Source organism: Lissotriton helveticus, chromosome 5_1 (genome assembly GCF_964261635.1).
Source record: "Lissotriton helveticus chromosome 5_1, aLisHel1.1, whole genome shotgun sequence".
Lineage (NCBI taxonomy): Eukaryota > Metazoa > Chordata > Amphibia > Caudata > Salamandridae > Lissotriton > Lissotriton helveticus.
Genome location: NC_136065.1, coordinates 330065511 through 330079619, shown reverse-complemented (window position 1 = coordinate 330079619; position 14109 = coordinate 330065511).

The following is a 14109-nucleotide window of genomic DNA, read 5'->3' as shown; positions in this document are numbered from 1 at the left end:
TTTTTTCCCAGTCCTAGTCAAGGTGAGCATGGTGCATGAGGGGTCAGAGGGCAAGGGAGCAGAAGCTGGCACAGTAGCGCTACACTAAACATTTAACTGTGACCATCATGTGACTTTTCCAGACCACAACTACTTATTAGAGTTTGCCATTTGAACTACTATTCAGCTCTATCCTGATCAATGCAGATCTCTCCAGTCAACAGGAGTAGGGCTCTTTGAGTTCATTTGTTTCATGTAGAAGTAGATAAGCTTTGGTCCTTCTGTTGACTGTTGTCAAAGGTAGTTGCAGACTTTATTTCATCCAAGATGAGATCAATTTGTGGATCAGAAGATTAAAAGTAATTGATAGGTAAGACCCTAAATGTGATGGACATTAGATCTTTAAAGGACAATCAGGTAAAATTACAATCCTGATGACATTTGATGATCCAGAATGATCACCCAAACATAAAATATCAAGGGAGATATTCTCACGAACGTGTGATAAGTATCGCCAAAGTAACTTAGTGCAACCTTCAACATAGCAGTCTATCACGGGAAAATTATGCTGTGTTAATTAAGTATACATAGCATGGAGGCAGCATGCAATAGGCCCCAGACAACCCGGCAAATGTCAGCAAAAAAGCAAACGCAAAGCCACAAAAATGTGAAACACGAACGACAAAAAGTTGCAATGAGACCAAATGCGAAAGAAAAAGTAGCAGAAAACAGCTGCAGGCCCGCAAATCCCACGAGTCTGGTGGGAAAATGCTCTATAAAAGCAACCAAAAAAACACACCAAAAACAATTCAAAGTGCATAGCAACATGGATGCACCCTGACCGAGTGAAGAGATGAACGCAAACCCATCAAGCCCCACAGACCACCAGCAAGGAACAACGTGGTCAGGGAAGGCCAAGGAAAAGAGGGAGAGGAAGACGGGGTGCCGTCCGCAGGCAAACCAGAAAAGCTTCACGGAGGTGACTGAACACTTCCATCAACTGACCCACAATTGGACTACCGTGAATGCAGTCGGAGTGTCGAGGAGGTCAATGGAGGAGGCCAAGAGGCGCTGGCATAATGTGAAAACCAAACCAAGGATAAACCCGCTGCCAACAGGAAGGCCAACGGCGACCGGAGGTGGAAGTCCTGCCCCACGGGAAGAGCTGGAGGAAATGGAGGCCACAGTCATCAGTGTGGAGACTGAGCAAGGAGTTGGGAGTACGGACATAGCTCGATAGGACCTGACACAACATCAACAGGGCGAGTAACAACCAGGGACTGGGGGGCTGGGGGAGATGAGCACAATGGCACACTTGCACAACGATGCGTAGCATACTGCACACCCACAATGACCCTGGATCATGACCCTGATCCCCATGGCACACAGCAGCACACACACATAGCAAGAACAACACATTCACATTGACGACAATGTGGTACAATGTGCAACGCCGACACTGCAGAACAGAGGGCACAATTGGCTCCGTATATGCGCAGAAACAGGCCAACTACATCCAACAGAGCAGGAAACTGTGAGATGGGAATGTACGCGTTCAACCTCACATGCGTCATGTAGTCCAAATGTCCACTGTCCATTATCAAAAACCAGCACCTCCTAAACAGTCACAATGTACATTGCCATACAGTCTGCATGTAAACAAGATCCATGCATCAACATACATGTCAACACAATGTTCACATGCCTCTCCCCTTCACATTGCAGAGGGACAAACAACACCTCCAGCAGAGCAGACCAGCCGACTCATCAGTGATACAGGAGCGGACCTCCACGCCTTCGACACCTTCGCCCTAAAACAGCTTATGGACATACCAGGCAACCCACCACCAGGGCAACCCAGCTACATAGAGGAGAACCCAGCCCCTGGGCAGACCACCCAGCAGGAAGCTCCCGCAAGCACGGCTGGCTCACAACACTCCACCGAGCCACACATGCCATTCCAATACCAGGTGTCAGATAGCCAAAAGGAGGTGGCAGAACATGTGTGGTAGGGCTCCGAACCCATGGAAGATGAACTAGGGATGTATGACGTTACAACGCAGGCTATTACAACGCCTGCCTTTACAACACGGTTTTTACATCGCAATCCATTACAACGCATAGCGCTTTGGGGTGCTGGATAGTGAATAGTTTAATTTACTATTCCAACTCCAGTCCCCGTGGACACTAGGGAAGCTGTTGGATAGTAAATTAAACTTATTCCCTATCCTAGAGCGCCCCCCAGCGCAATGCGTTGTAATGGTTTGCGTTGTAATGACCGCGTTGTAGAAGTTTCGTTGTAAAGGTTGTTCACCATGAACTAGATCACATACTTGGATGTCTAATACCCTTCAGGGACCACCTATACCCCACAAAGGAGACCCACACCGCTACTGAGACACATGCATATGCACATTTGCAGTACAGAACCAAGCCCAGAGGCACGCAATTATCATTCACACACCAATGTCGGTTCTGCGTACGACGGCCCTGTCCACTCCTGTTACATATTGAGTGGGTGACGACAAAGCTACATGTCCAAGCTCTAACCCGCTGCCTGCGGTGACATGCCTGCGTCCGCTGTACACAGCACAATGTAATGTCGTAGGGCCCAGGGTCCTCATGCATACAACATGACCACACGGACACACTTAGACAGTAAGTGGAACTGGCTATGGGCACGTGCGCCTGGCCCCTTTATTGGCAGGACTACATGTGCAGTGACGCCTGTGCTGGATATGTGGGGTGAGTGTAAGCCAGCTCGCACGTAGTGGTTGGTGCTGGCAACAACTTGAACAGTAAACACCATCAAAACGGAAACAGAAAACACCAGCATAACAGAGACAACTGCTGACCAACATGGAGGTAGCCGGACCAAGTACAGAGGTCACACAATAGGCAAACAGAAGTGTCCGTGAGTTGCAGTGCACTGAGTTTGGGGCACTAGAGATGAGCCCGCTCATGTGTGCAAATTGTCTAGGATTGTGTCCCTTTGGGAAATACCTTATGCAGCTGCAGTAGGGTGTGTTACACCTGCTTCTTCTTCCTCATCATTGTCCCAGGACTCCCACACTCCCTGAGCTAACATTGCTGCGCAACCCCTTCACAGCACAAAACTCAATCAGTAACGGTCCATGGGTTGCAGTGCACTGAGTTAGAGGCACCTAGCATGCTGAGCAGGGGATCAGCAGATGATGGCATCCACAACAGGTGTGAGCAACTCCGTTAATCTGCTAGTACCCCTGTTTCGACTCTTGCAGATGGCGGTTGGAGGTGGTCCTGGTGATGATGGTGTGTGCATCCTGGAGTGGTGTGACATCCAGGCCGGTCATGTCTCGATTTGATGTGTGAGCCCTGGTGAACCGCAGTTGAGGCTAGAGGCAGCGGGCAGCGCAGGGCCACAGACACATGGCGTTAATGAGCCCAAGGCCATCGTCTCAGAGGCCATCCAATATTCGATCAGACAGGGTCCCTGACTTGAGCTGCACAGAGTTAGTAGCCCGGTTGCACAGCTGCCGGCACAGGCACACCGCCACGGGATGGTGACTTACGGTCCACTGAGGTAGGGCCATGCAAACTGAGCGGGTCCTCGACGATGTGGCAGAGGGTTGCGGGGGACAGGGGAAGGTGTCCTCCAGGGTATGATGCAGAGGACAGGAGCCGTCCGGCAGCAGCAAATGGAGGAGTGGAATGCTACAGCCTCATTTCCACCACCAATTCGGTATCAGCTACATGAGGATGAAGACAACCCCCTAGTCCATAGACTCAGACGCCACCAAAATTCAACCAGAGAGTGTCCATGAATGCCGGGGAACAGACTTAGTGGCACTGGGGCTGAGAGGGGATGCAGTCTGTGATGATGCCAGTACAATGATATGGAATCCGCCATTGCTAAATCAAGACTCAGTCCTAAATGTGTGACCTACCCGAGCGCTGTGTGGCCAGAGAGCAGTAGTCTGCGTGGGCCCACAGACATGTGTGGTTGTAATGCTATGCACAGACTTGGTGGCACCACATCGAAGGGAGTATAGTGGCATAACTCTGTTTTAAATAATATTCACTACCATTGTGTAATCAAGACTCAATTCCAAATGTGTGACCTACTAGTTCACTGTGTCAGCCGGTAGAGTGCGTCAACGAGAGAGGAGTACTGCGGGCCTTGCTCGCAGAGGCTGTGATGGTCGTAGCAGGTTGCCAGGGCCGTGGACCTCAGGCGTGGAGTTTGTACCGGAACATAGTGGGCCCTCTTTGACACACGCCGGTGTCGGCAGGTAGGCATTGAGGCCTGGGTGCGCAGGGGCGGGCAAGACTGGTTCAGGGACAAGACCCTTGGGGGCAGCAGGCACACAGGGTCACAGGCAACACCGCTCACAGTGACGGCATCTGCTTCGTGGCGGGGTGAGAGGCGCCGCCCTGGCAGACACGTTGGGCATTCCAGAAGAAGACCACGCCCATAGTTACGTGCCTTTTATTCACACCCCTACGCTGGCCTAGGGTACGCTGGGCCAGCCCACTCCGCTCACGCTTATGGGGGAGATGTAACAAACTACATTTCTGCGATGCTCCCCACTGGCTGGGGTGACATGGTTGTGTCCACTGTCCACTACACTCCAAACGCCAGCGGTATATGTCGACCTGGACATGTCTGTGGTCTGCATACTGCAGTCTGGCCAGCACACCCATGCCACACTTGGCATTTTGTAAATTCTTATTCATGGGTCACTTGCCTCCTTCGCACATCCCTGGGCCCCACCTCTTCCCACCTTCTGCTATTGTGTGGCTGAGGTGCCATGTCGTTGATGGCTTCTGTGCATGGCTGGCCCAGGTTCCCACAGTAAGTTGTGCTGTCGTGTCTGGTGGGTGGGCATGTTGTATGTGAGCTTTTTACATGTGCATCCCCAGAGTTGCGAGTTGCATGATTGTGGAGTTGAGATGTGTGGTGTGTACATTTGGTATGTGCCAACGAGCAGTGCATATCCGTGGGTGCCATCCTGGTATAGCTGGTTGGTGATGGACTGTTGGAAGATGTAGGGATCATGCACACTGCCTGGGTGGTTGGAGTCGACGTTGGTGGAGATTCCCCGGTGGTCCACTATTGCCTGGACATTGATGGAATATGTGCGATTTCTGTTGTGGTTATTGTGTGCAGTGTTGCCAGGGGGCACAAGTAGGACATATGTGCAGTCAATTGACCCATAACATGTGTGGGTTGCCAGCTGGGGTGTAGACGCCTTGCTTTGTCTCCAGATGTTCCTGCACAATGTGGGGGAAGTATAGATAGTGTGGAACCAAGCTGATGGTGTCATCCATGACCGTTGTGAGGGACTTGGATTGGGCTGGCTGTGAGACTCCTCCGACTCAGGCGGGTATTGGTTGAAGGGTACCAGGGCCAACAGGTGCAGCACAGCCAGCAGCTTTGTCTGAGGTGGGGTGTTGGTTGTCCGCTGTGTTGGTACCGTCAGCCTGTGGGCAATGGTGGTCAGGATGCGGAGGATAGTTGTCCCTTTGAGCCTGTGGAGTGCAATGACATTCTCTGGTGTTGGATCTGTGAGGTTGGTGCATTTTCTGAGGGTCTCTGTCTTTGTCTGCGCTGCCTTGGTGTTTGTCCGGGGGGGGGGGGGGGGGTGGTTCTGGGGAGGAGTGATGGTGGGTGTTGTGGCCCTATTGGGGCTCCCATCTGCATAGTCAGTGGCTCCATGGCATCTGTTGCCCTTCATGTGTGGCCTTGGCTCCCTTTTCTTGTGCAGGCTGGTCAACGAGAATGTTGTGGAGTGGTGTTGTTGTGGCTTTTTACACAGGAACGCCTACTCTGCATCTCATTAGCGATAGTTGCGGGGGTCATCTGTGGCGATGTTTTTGCGGCTGCTATTGCAGGTTAATTGGTGATATGGGCTGTTTGCACCAGCTTGTGAATAGGGTGATGTATTTATTGCCACCGTGGCTGCAATAAATTGCCATTAACTCAGCGGTAACTCCTTGAGAATATGCCCCCAAGTTTAGTTTAATAAATATACCCCCCAGCCATAACATGAGTAATCATCATTTGGCATTCACTGGTGCAAGATATCAGTTCCAAATGTGGTGTTCATTTACAAATGTCTCTCTCTTTCTCATAGAAGCATTATACAATACATATAAGCAGTACAGTCTTTTGAATCTTCACTGGCAGCCCAGCATGGGAATGAACCCAAAGAAATAGGGTTGAGTGCCATCTTCTAGTTCTTTTTATGAAATAGAGACTTCCGTTGCAGACTGATACCATTACCCATTTCAAAGTCTATGGCTGAACCAAAGATTGAATTATTCTCTCTCACTTCCACTGCTCTATCATCCCCAGCTAAAAAAGTCTCTGTGCTCCTAGATTTGGAAGCCAAATAAACTTGAATGTTTTTAAAAAAACTGACCCGGAAGCAGTGGAGTCGGAGTTTGTTGGGCGGGTGCCGCTGGATTGTGTGTCCAAGAGGAGGGACACCAAAGGGAGACATATATATATATATATAAATATATATATATATATATATATATATATATATATATATATATATATATATATATATATATATATATATATCACACAACAAAAGGAGCCCTTTAGAGGAAAGCCACAGGTACGTGATATCCGTGATTCTTTTATTCAAGGCAGCATGCAGGAGAACAGGAAATGAGAACTTCCGTCACAAATTAAAAGTCAAAACCAGACGCGTTTCAGGAACATGAGTTCCCTTCCTCAGTGGCGTGACTTGCTGCATGCATCGGTTTCCATGTTCTGCACTAATTATTTATAAGTACCTGCCCCAGTGGGCGTGCCCAGTCCTCTGGCCCTCTGGTACTCGTATTGTCAGTAGTAGTATTCCTCAAGTGAGTTGGTCCGACGTGCAGATGTATAAAAAGTTTTACCCTCGTGGGTTGAAGGAGGCACATTGCTCTGTTCTCTGCGCCTCGTAGCTGCATTGTCCACAACACCGCCTCCCGTGTGAGATGATGTATGTTAATCCCATCTCGGGCCCGCTGTTAGTGCGGTGGGCTCTCCTCGCGACCGGACAAACAGCCGCTTCATATCACACAACAAAAGGAGCCCTTTAGAGGAAAGCCACAGGTACGTGATATCCGTGATTCTTTTATTCAAGGCAGCATGCAGGAGAACAGGAAATGAGAACTTCCGTCACAAATTAAAAGTCAAAACCAGACGCGTTTCAGGAACATGAGTTCCCTTCCTCAGTGGCGTGACTTGCTGCATGCATCGGTTTCCATGTTCTGCACTAATTATTTATAAGTACCTGCCCCAGTGGGCGTGCCCAGTCCTCTGGCCCTCTGGTACTCGTAGTGTCAGTAGTAGTATTCCTCAAGTGAGTTGGTCCGACGTGCAGATGTATAAAAAGTTTTACCCTCGTGGGTTGAAGGAGGCACATTGCTCTGTTCTCTGCGCCTCGTAGCTGCATTGTCCACAACACCGCCTCCCGTGTGAGATGATGTATGTTAATCCCATCTCGGGCCCGCTGTTAGTGCGGTGGGCTCTCCTCGCGACCGGACAAACAGCCGCTTCATATCACACAACAAAAGGAGCCCTTTAGAGGAAAGCCACAGGTACGTGATATCCGTGATTCTTTTATTCAAGGCAGCATGCAGGAGAACAGGAAATGAGAACTTCCGTCACAAATTAAAAGTCAAAACCAGACGCGTTTCAGGAACATGAGTTCCCTTCCTCAGTGGCGTGACTTGCTGCATGCATCGGTTTCCATGTTCTGCACTAATTATTTATAAGTACCTGCCCCAGTGGGCGTGCCCAGTCCTCTGGCCCTCTGGTACTCGTAGTGTCAGTAGTAGTATTCCTCAAGTGAGTTGGTCCGACGTGCAGATGTATAAAAAGTTTTACCCTCGTGGGTTGAAGGAGGCACATTGCTCTGTTCTCTGCGCCTCGTAGCTGCATTGTCCACAACACCGCCTCCCGTGTGAGATGATGTATGTTAATCCCATCTCGGGCCCGCTGTTAGTGCGGTGGGCTCTCCTCGCGACCGGACAAACAGCCGCTTCATATCACACAACAAAAGGAGCCCTTTAGAGGAAAGCCACAGGTACGTGATATCCGTGATTCTTTTATTCAAGGCAGCATGCAGGAGAACAGGAAATGAGAACTTCCGTCACAAATTAAAAGTCAAAACCAGACGCGTTTCAGGAACATGAGTTCCCTTCCTCAGTGCGTGACTTGCTGCATGCATCGGTTTCCTCCTTCAACCCACGAGGGTAAAACTTTTTATACATCTGCACGTCGGACCAACTCACTTGAGGAATACTACTACTGACACTACGAGTACCAGAGGGCCAGAGGACTGGGCACGCCCACTGGGGCAGGTACTTATAAATAATTAGTGCAGAACATGGAAACCGATGCATGCAGCAAGTCACGCCACTGAGGAAGGGAACTCATGTTCCTGAAACGCGTCTGGTTTTGACTTTTAATTTGTGACGGAAGTTCTCATTTCCTGTTCTCCTGCATGCTGCCTTGAATAAAAGAATCACGGATATCACGTACCTGTGGCTTTCCTCTAAAGGGCTCCTTTTGTTGTGTGATATGAAGCGGCTGTTTGTCCGGTCGCGAGGAGAGCCCACCGCACTAACAGCGGGCCCGAGATGGGATTAACATACATCATCTCACACGGGAGGCGGTGTTGTGGACAATGCAGCTACGAGGCGCAGAGAACAGAGCAATGTGCCTCCTTCAACCCACGAGGGTAAAACTTTTTATACATCTGCACGTCGGACCAACTCACTTGAGGAATACTACTACTGACACTACGAGTACCAGAGGGCCAGAGGACTGGGCACGCCCACTGGGGCAGGTACTTATAAATAATTAGTGCAGAACATGGAAACCGATGCATGCAGCAAGTCACGCCACTGAGGAAGGGAACTCATGTTCCTGAAACGCGTCTGGTTTTGACTTTTAATTTGTGACGGAAGTTCTCATTTCCTGTTCTCCTGCATGCTGCCTTGAATAAAAGAATCACGGATATCACGTACCTGTGGCTTTCCTCTAAAGGGCTCCTTTTGTTGTGTGATATGAAGCGGCTGTTTGTCCGGTCGCGAGGAGAGCCCACCGCACTAACAGCGGGCCCGAGATGGGATTAACATACATCATCTCACACGGGAGGCGGTGTTGTGGACAATGCAGCTACGAGGCGCAGAGAACAGAGCAATGTGCCTCCTTCAACCCACGAGGGTAAAACTTTTTATACATCTGCACGTCGGACCAACTCACTTGAGGAATACTACTACTGACACTACGAGTACCAGAGGGCCAGAGGACTGGGCACGCCCACTGGGGCAGGTACTTATAAATAATTAGTGCAGAACATGGAAACCGATGCATGCAGCAAGTCACGCCACTGAGGAAGGGAACTCATGTTCCTGAAACGCGTCTGGTTTTGACTTTTAATTTGTGACGGAAGTTCTCATTTCCTGTTCTCCTGCATGCTGCCTTGAATAAAAGAATCACGGATATCACGTACCTGTGGCTTTCCTCTAAAGGGCTCCTTTTGTTGTGTGATATGAAGCGGCTGTTTGTCTGGTCGCGAGGAGAGCCCACCGCACTAACAGCGGGCCCGAGATGGGATTAACATACATCATCTCACACGGGAGGCGGTGTTGTGGACAATGCAGCTACGAGGCGCAGAGAACAGAGCAATGTGCCTCCTTCAACCAACGAGGGTAAAACTTTTTATACATCTGCACGTCGGACCAACTCACTTGAGGAATACTACTACTGACACTACGAGTACCAGAGGGCCAGAGGACTGGGCACGCCCACTGGGGCAGGTACTTATAAATAATTAGTGCAGAACATGGAAACCGATGCATGCAGCAAGTCACGCCACTGAGGAAGGGAACTCATGTTCCTGAAACGCGTCTGGTTTTGACTTTTAATTTGTGACGGAAGTTCTCATTTCCTGTTCTCCTGCATGCTGCCTTGAATAAAAGAATCACGGATATCACGTACCTGTGGCTTTCCTCTAAAGGGCTCCTTTTGTTGTGTGATATGAAGCGGCTGTTTGTCCGGTCGCGAGGAGAGCCCACCGCACTAACAGCGGGCCCGAGATGGGATTAACATACATCATCTCACACGGGAGGCGGTGTTGTGGACAATGCAGCTACGAGGCGCAGAGAACAGAGCAATGTGCCTCCTTCAACCCACGAGGGTAAAACTTTTTATACATCTGCACGTCGGACCAACTCACTTGAGGAATACTACTACTGACACTACGAGTACCAGAGGGCCAGAGGACTGGGCACGCCCACTGGGGCAGGTACTTATAAATAATTAGTGCAGAACATGGAAACCGATGCATGCAGCAAGTCACGCCACTGAGGAAGGGAACTCATGTTCCTGAAACGCGTCTGGTTTTGACTTTTAATTTGTGACGGAAGTTCTCATTTCCTGTTCTCCTGCATGCTGCCTTGAATAAAAGAATCACGGATATCACGTACCTGTGGCTTTCCTCTAAAGGGCTCCTTTTGTTGTGTGATATGAAGCGGCTGTTTGTCCGGTCGCGAGGAGAGCCCACCGCACTAACAGCGGGCCCGAGATGGGATTAACATACATCATCTCACACGGGAGGCGGTGTTGTGGACAATGTAGCTACGAGGCGCAGAGAACAGAGCAATGTGCCTCCTTCAACCCACGAGGGTAAAACTTTTTATACATCTGCACGTCGGACCAACTCACTTGAGGAATACTACTACTGACACTACGAGTACCAGAGGGCCAGAGGACTGGGCACGCCCACTGGGGCAGGTACTTATAAATAATTAGTGCAGAACATGGAAACCGATGCATGCAGCAAGTCACGCCACTGAGGAAGGGAACTCATGTTCCTGAAACGCGTCTGGTTTTGACTTTTAATTTGTGACGGAAGTTCTCATTTCCTGTTCTCCTGCATGCTGCCTTGAATAAAAGAATCACGGATATCACGTACCTGTGGCTTTCCTCTAAAGGGCTCCTTTTGTTGTGTGATATGAAGCGGCTGTTTGTCCGGTCGCGAGGAGAGCCCACCGCACTAACAGCGGGCCCGAGATGGGATTAACATACATCATCTCACACGGGAGGCGGTGTTGTGGACAATGCAGCTACGAGGCGCAGAGAACAGAGCAATGTGCCTCCTTCAACCCACAAGGGTAAAACTTTTTATACATCTGCACGTCGGACCAACTCACTTGAGGAATACTACTACTGACACTACGAGTACCAGAGGGCCAGAGGACTGGGCACGCTCACTGGGGCAGGTACTTATAAATAATTAGTGCAGAACATGGAAACCGATGCATGCAGCAAGTCACGCCACTGAGGAAGGGAACTCATGTTCCTGAAACGCGTCTGGTTTTGACTTTTAATTTGTGACGGAAGTTCTCATTTCCTGTTCTCCTGCATGCTGCCTTGAATAAAAGAATCACGGATATCACGTACCTGTGGCTTTCCTCTAAAGGGCTCCTTTTGTTGTGTGATATATATATATATATACACACACACACACACACGCACACACGCACACACACACACACACACACACACATATATATATTTACATTTGGTTCAGAAATAGCCCTTTTTTTTAAAAGGTTTAAATTCGTTCAGTAGTTCCTGAGAAATTAAAAAAAGAAAAAATATCGATATCTGAGCACCGAAGAGGAGTCGCGAACCCTTCAGAGCGCGAGCTTCATTCTAATTGGCTGCCAACACTCCAAACCAGGAAGTGTTGGTAGCCATCTTGGGACTCAGTAGAACCGAGTCACAGGAAAACAGTGAAAAAGAGGTTGAAAACCAAGACAAGGAGGCAGGGTAGAAACAACTGACCCCCTGGGCCTGCTCAGGGGGTCTCACAAGGACCCCTAGGGCCAAAAAGCCTTTTTTTTAAAATAGAAATCGGTCGAATTCCTGCTGGGGTCATGAATCTGGCAGAGAAAAGAAAAAAAAAAAAAGCGCGGGCTCCGGCGTTTCGTTATTGTTAAGCCCCTGGTGGGCCAGGTGAAGTGACCACAAACCAAGGTAAGTTGTAGCATAAGGGTCTTTATCACCGTTCATCACCACAGCTTCCAGGGAAAATGACCAACAGCCCTGGGAGCTTCAAGAGTAAACATTCTATCACCATGTAGCTAAGGGAACATTCTAACATAGCTTCCAGGGAAAATGACCAACAGCCCTGGGAGCTTCAAGAGTAAACATTCTTTCACCATAGAGCTAAGGGAACATTCTAACAGGGAGGAATACATAGCATTACTACACCAGGTCCCGGGAGCATGCCCAAATTATATTGCGGGGGCCCCCGCAGCCCGCGGGACCGCCACCAGCCCGGGGCTTTATTGATGATTTGCGGAGGCAGGCAGCCCCCCGCAGCCCCGGGGACCACCACCTCCCCAGTGCTCTAATTTCTAAAACAAAGTGTGGGGGGGGGGGGGGCTTGAGCCCCCTCCCACATGCCCCAGGGACTGCCACCTCTCCTGGGCTCTGTTTATTTTAAAAATAAGAAAAGAATCAAATTTTGACTATTTGGATTTTGAAAGACGTTTTTAAAGTATATTAATAAAGAAGATCATCTATAACAAGTGGATCTGGGACCTGCTTGTGTGCTTTTTCCTTTGGACATTTGATGCTGCGTAAATTGTGGATGTTATCATTCTTGATGGGTGCTAAATCCAATTTGTTCATTTTAAAAACAATGTGTGTGGGGGGGGGTTGAGCACCCCACACATGCCCAGGAAACCACTACCTTCCCGTGGCACCAAATATTCAAATTTGTGGTCCGTAACAGACCCCCAGCCTTGGGGACCACTACCTCCCCTGGGCTTTGCAATCACGTGGAGGGGGGGCGTGCAGCCCCCATCCTGGAGCCTTTGATGGCCCTGGGGACCACCACTCCCCTGGGCCGGCTCCTGCAATGTCCCGAGGTGGCAACACCTGGGACATTGCAGTTTGCTATGGCAGGGCGGGGGGCACCCTGCCATAGCAAACTCTGCTTTCCATCATGTATGCATCTCGCTTCAATTAAGCTAAGCAGGATTGCTTTTGATTAAGGGGAGATGCATGTTAGCAGCTCCCCTTGCTCAAAAGCAATGCCTGCAGGAGGTGGGGAACCAGCAGGGACTGTGGGGGCCTTGGGGCTCCCCCCACGGTCCCAAACAGAGAGGCCAGGCCGTGGGGATGGAGTCCCGGGGCCAGAAGTGGCCCAGGAGGAGGGCCACGTGGCCCCTCCCAAAAAATACCCAAAATAAAAAAGCTAGCCAGGCCCCAGGGGATGTGGTCCCCGGGGCCATAATTGGCCTCTGGAGGGGGGGCCAGGGAGTCCCCCTCCCTAAATTATAATTTTTTTGAAAAGGCTGCTAGGTTTGGGGCAACTCGTTGGAGGCCCACCTCCTCCCTGCAGCACTCTGCAAATGTGTGTTCTAAGTTGGGGGTTTAAGTTCCCTTGAATTCTGAGGGTCCCTGGAGGCCAACTAGCCCACCAGGTATCTCCAGTAAGCACAACAGAGCTGCGTTGCAGAGAGGTGGCCTGAGGCCATGCCCCTTTTTACACCACTCTGCAAACGCGGCTTCTGGTGCACTGCTGGTGGGGCGATGAGGTGCTCTTGTGTCCTGAGGACCTCAGGACACAAGTGGACTTCATCCTCCAACATCAGAAATTCAGGAGACTTTATCGAACATTATCCAGAAAGCATCAGACAACGGGATTATCAACGAAAAGGTTAGGAAATACCTAATGAAGATCTACCCCAAAAGTCCCAGCTTCGTATTTTTTATCGTTTCCCATTCACCATCATAGTGGCATTTAACAACACGTTGAGCACACAGATCTTTTTACACTCGGCTTTAAATTTGGACAGATGCTGAGTTAAGGTATATCATGCATGTTTCTTATCACCGCGTCGTTTCCACCGTATTTTTATTGTTTTCACACTCTTGACCACGGTACTGCACAGAGAGCACTTGCATTATGCCATTTGTAGCATCTAGTGGTGATGGTGATTGATAGAGCGGCAATTCCCCATTAGTTACAGTGGCTGTTTACATTCATTATAGAAATTCCCCCGACGAAGGCCCAGTGCCGAAATGCACAGGGATGGAATCTATGTGTAACAACAATG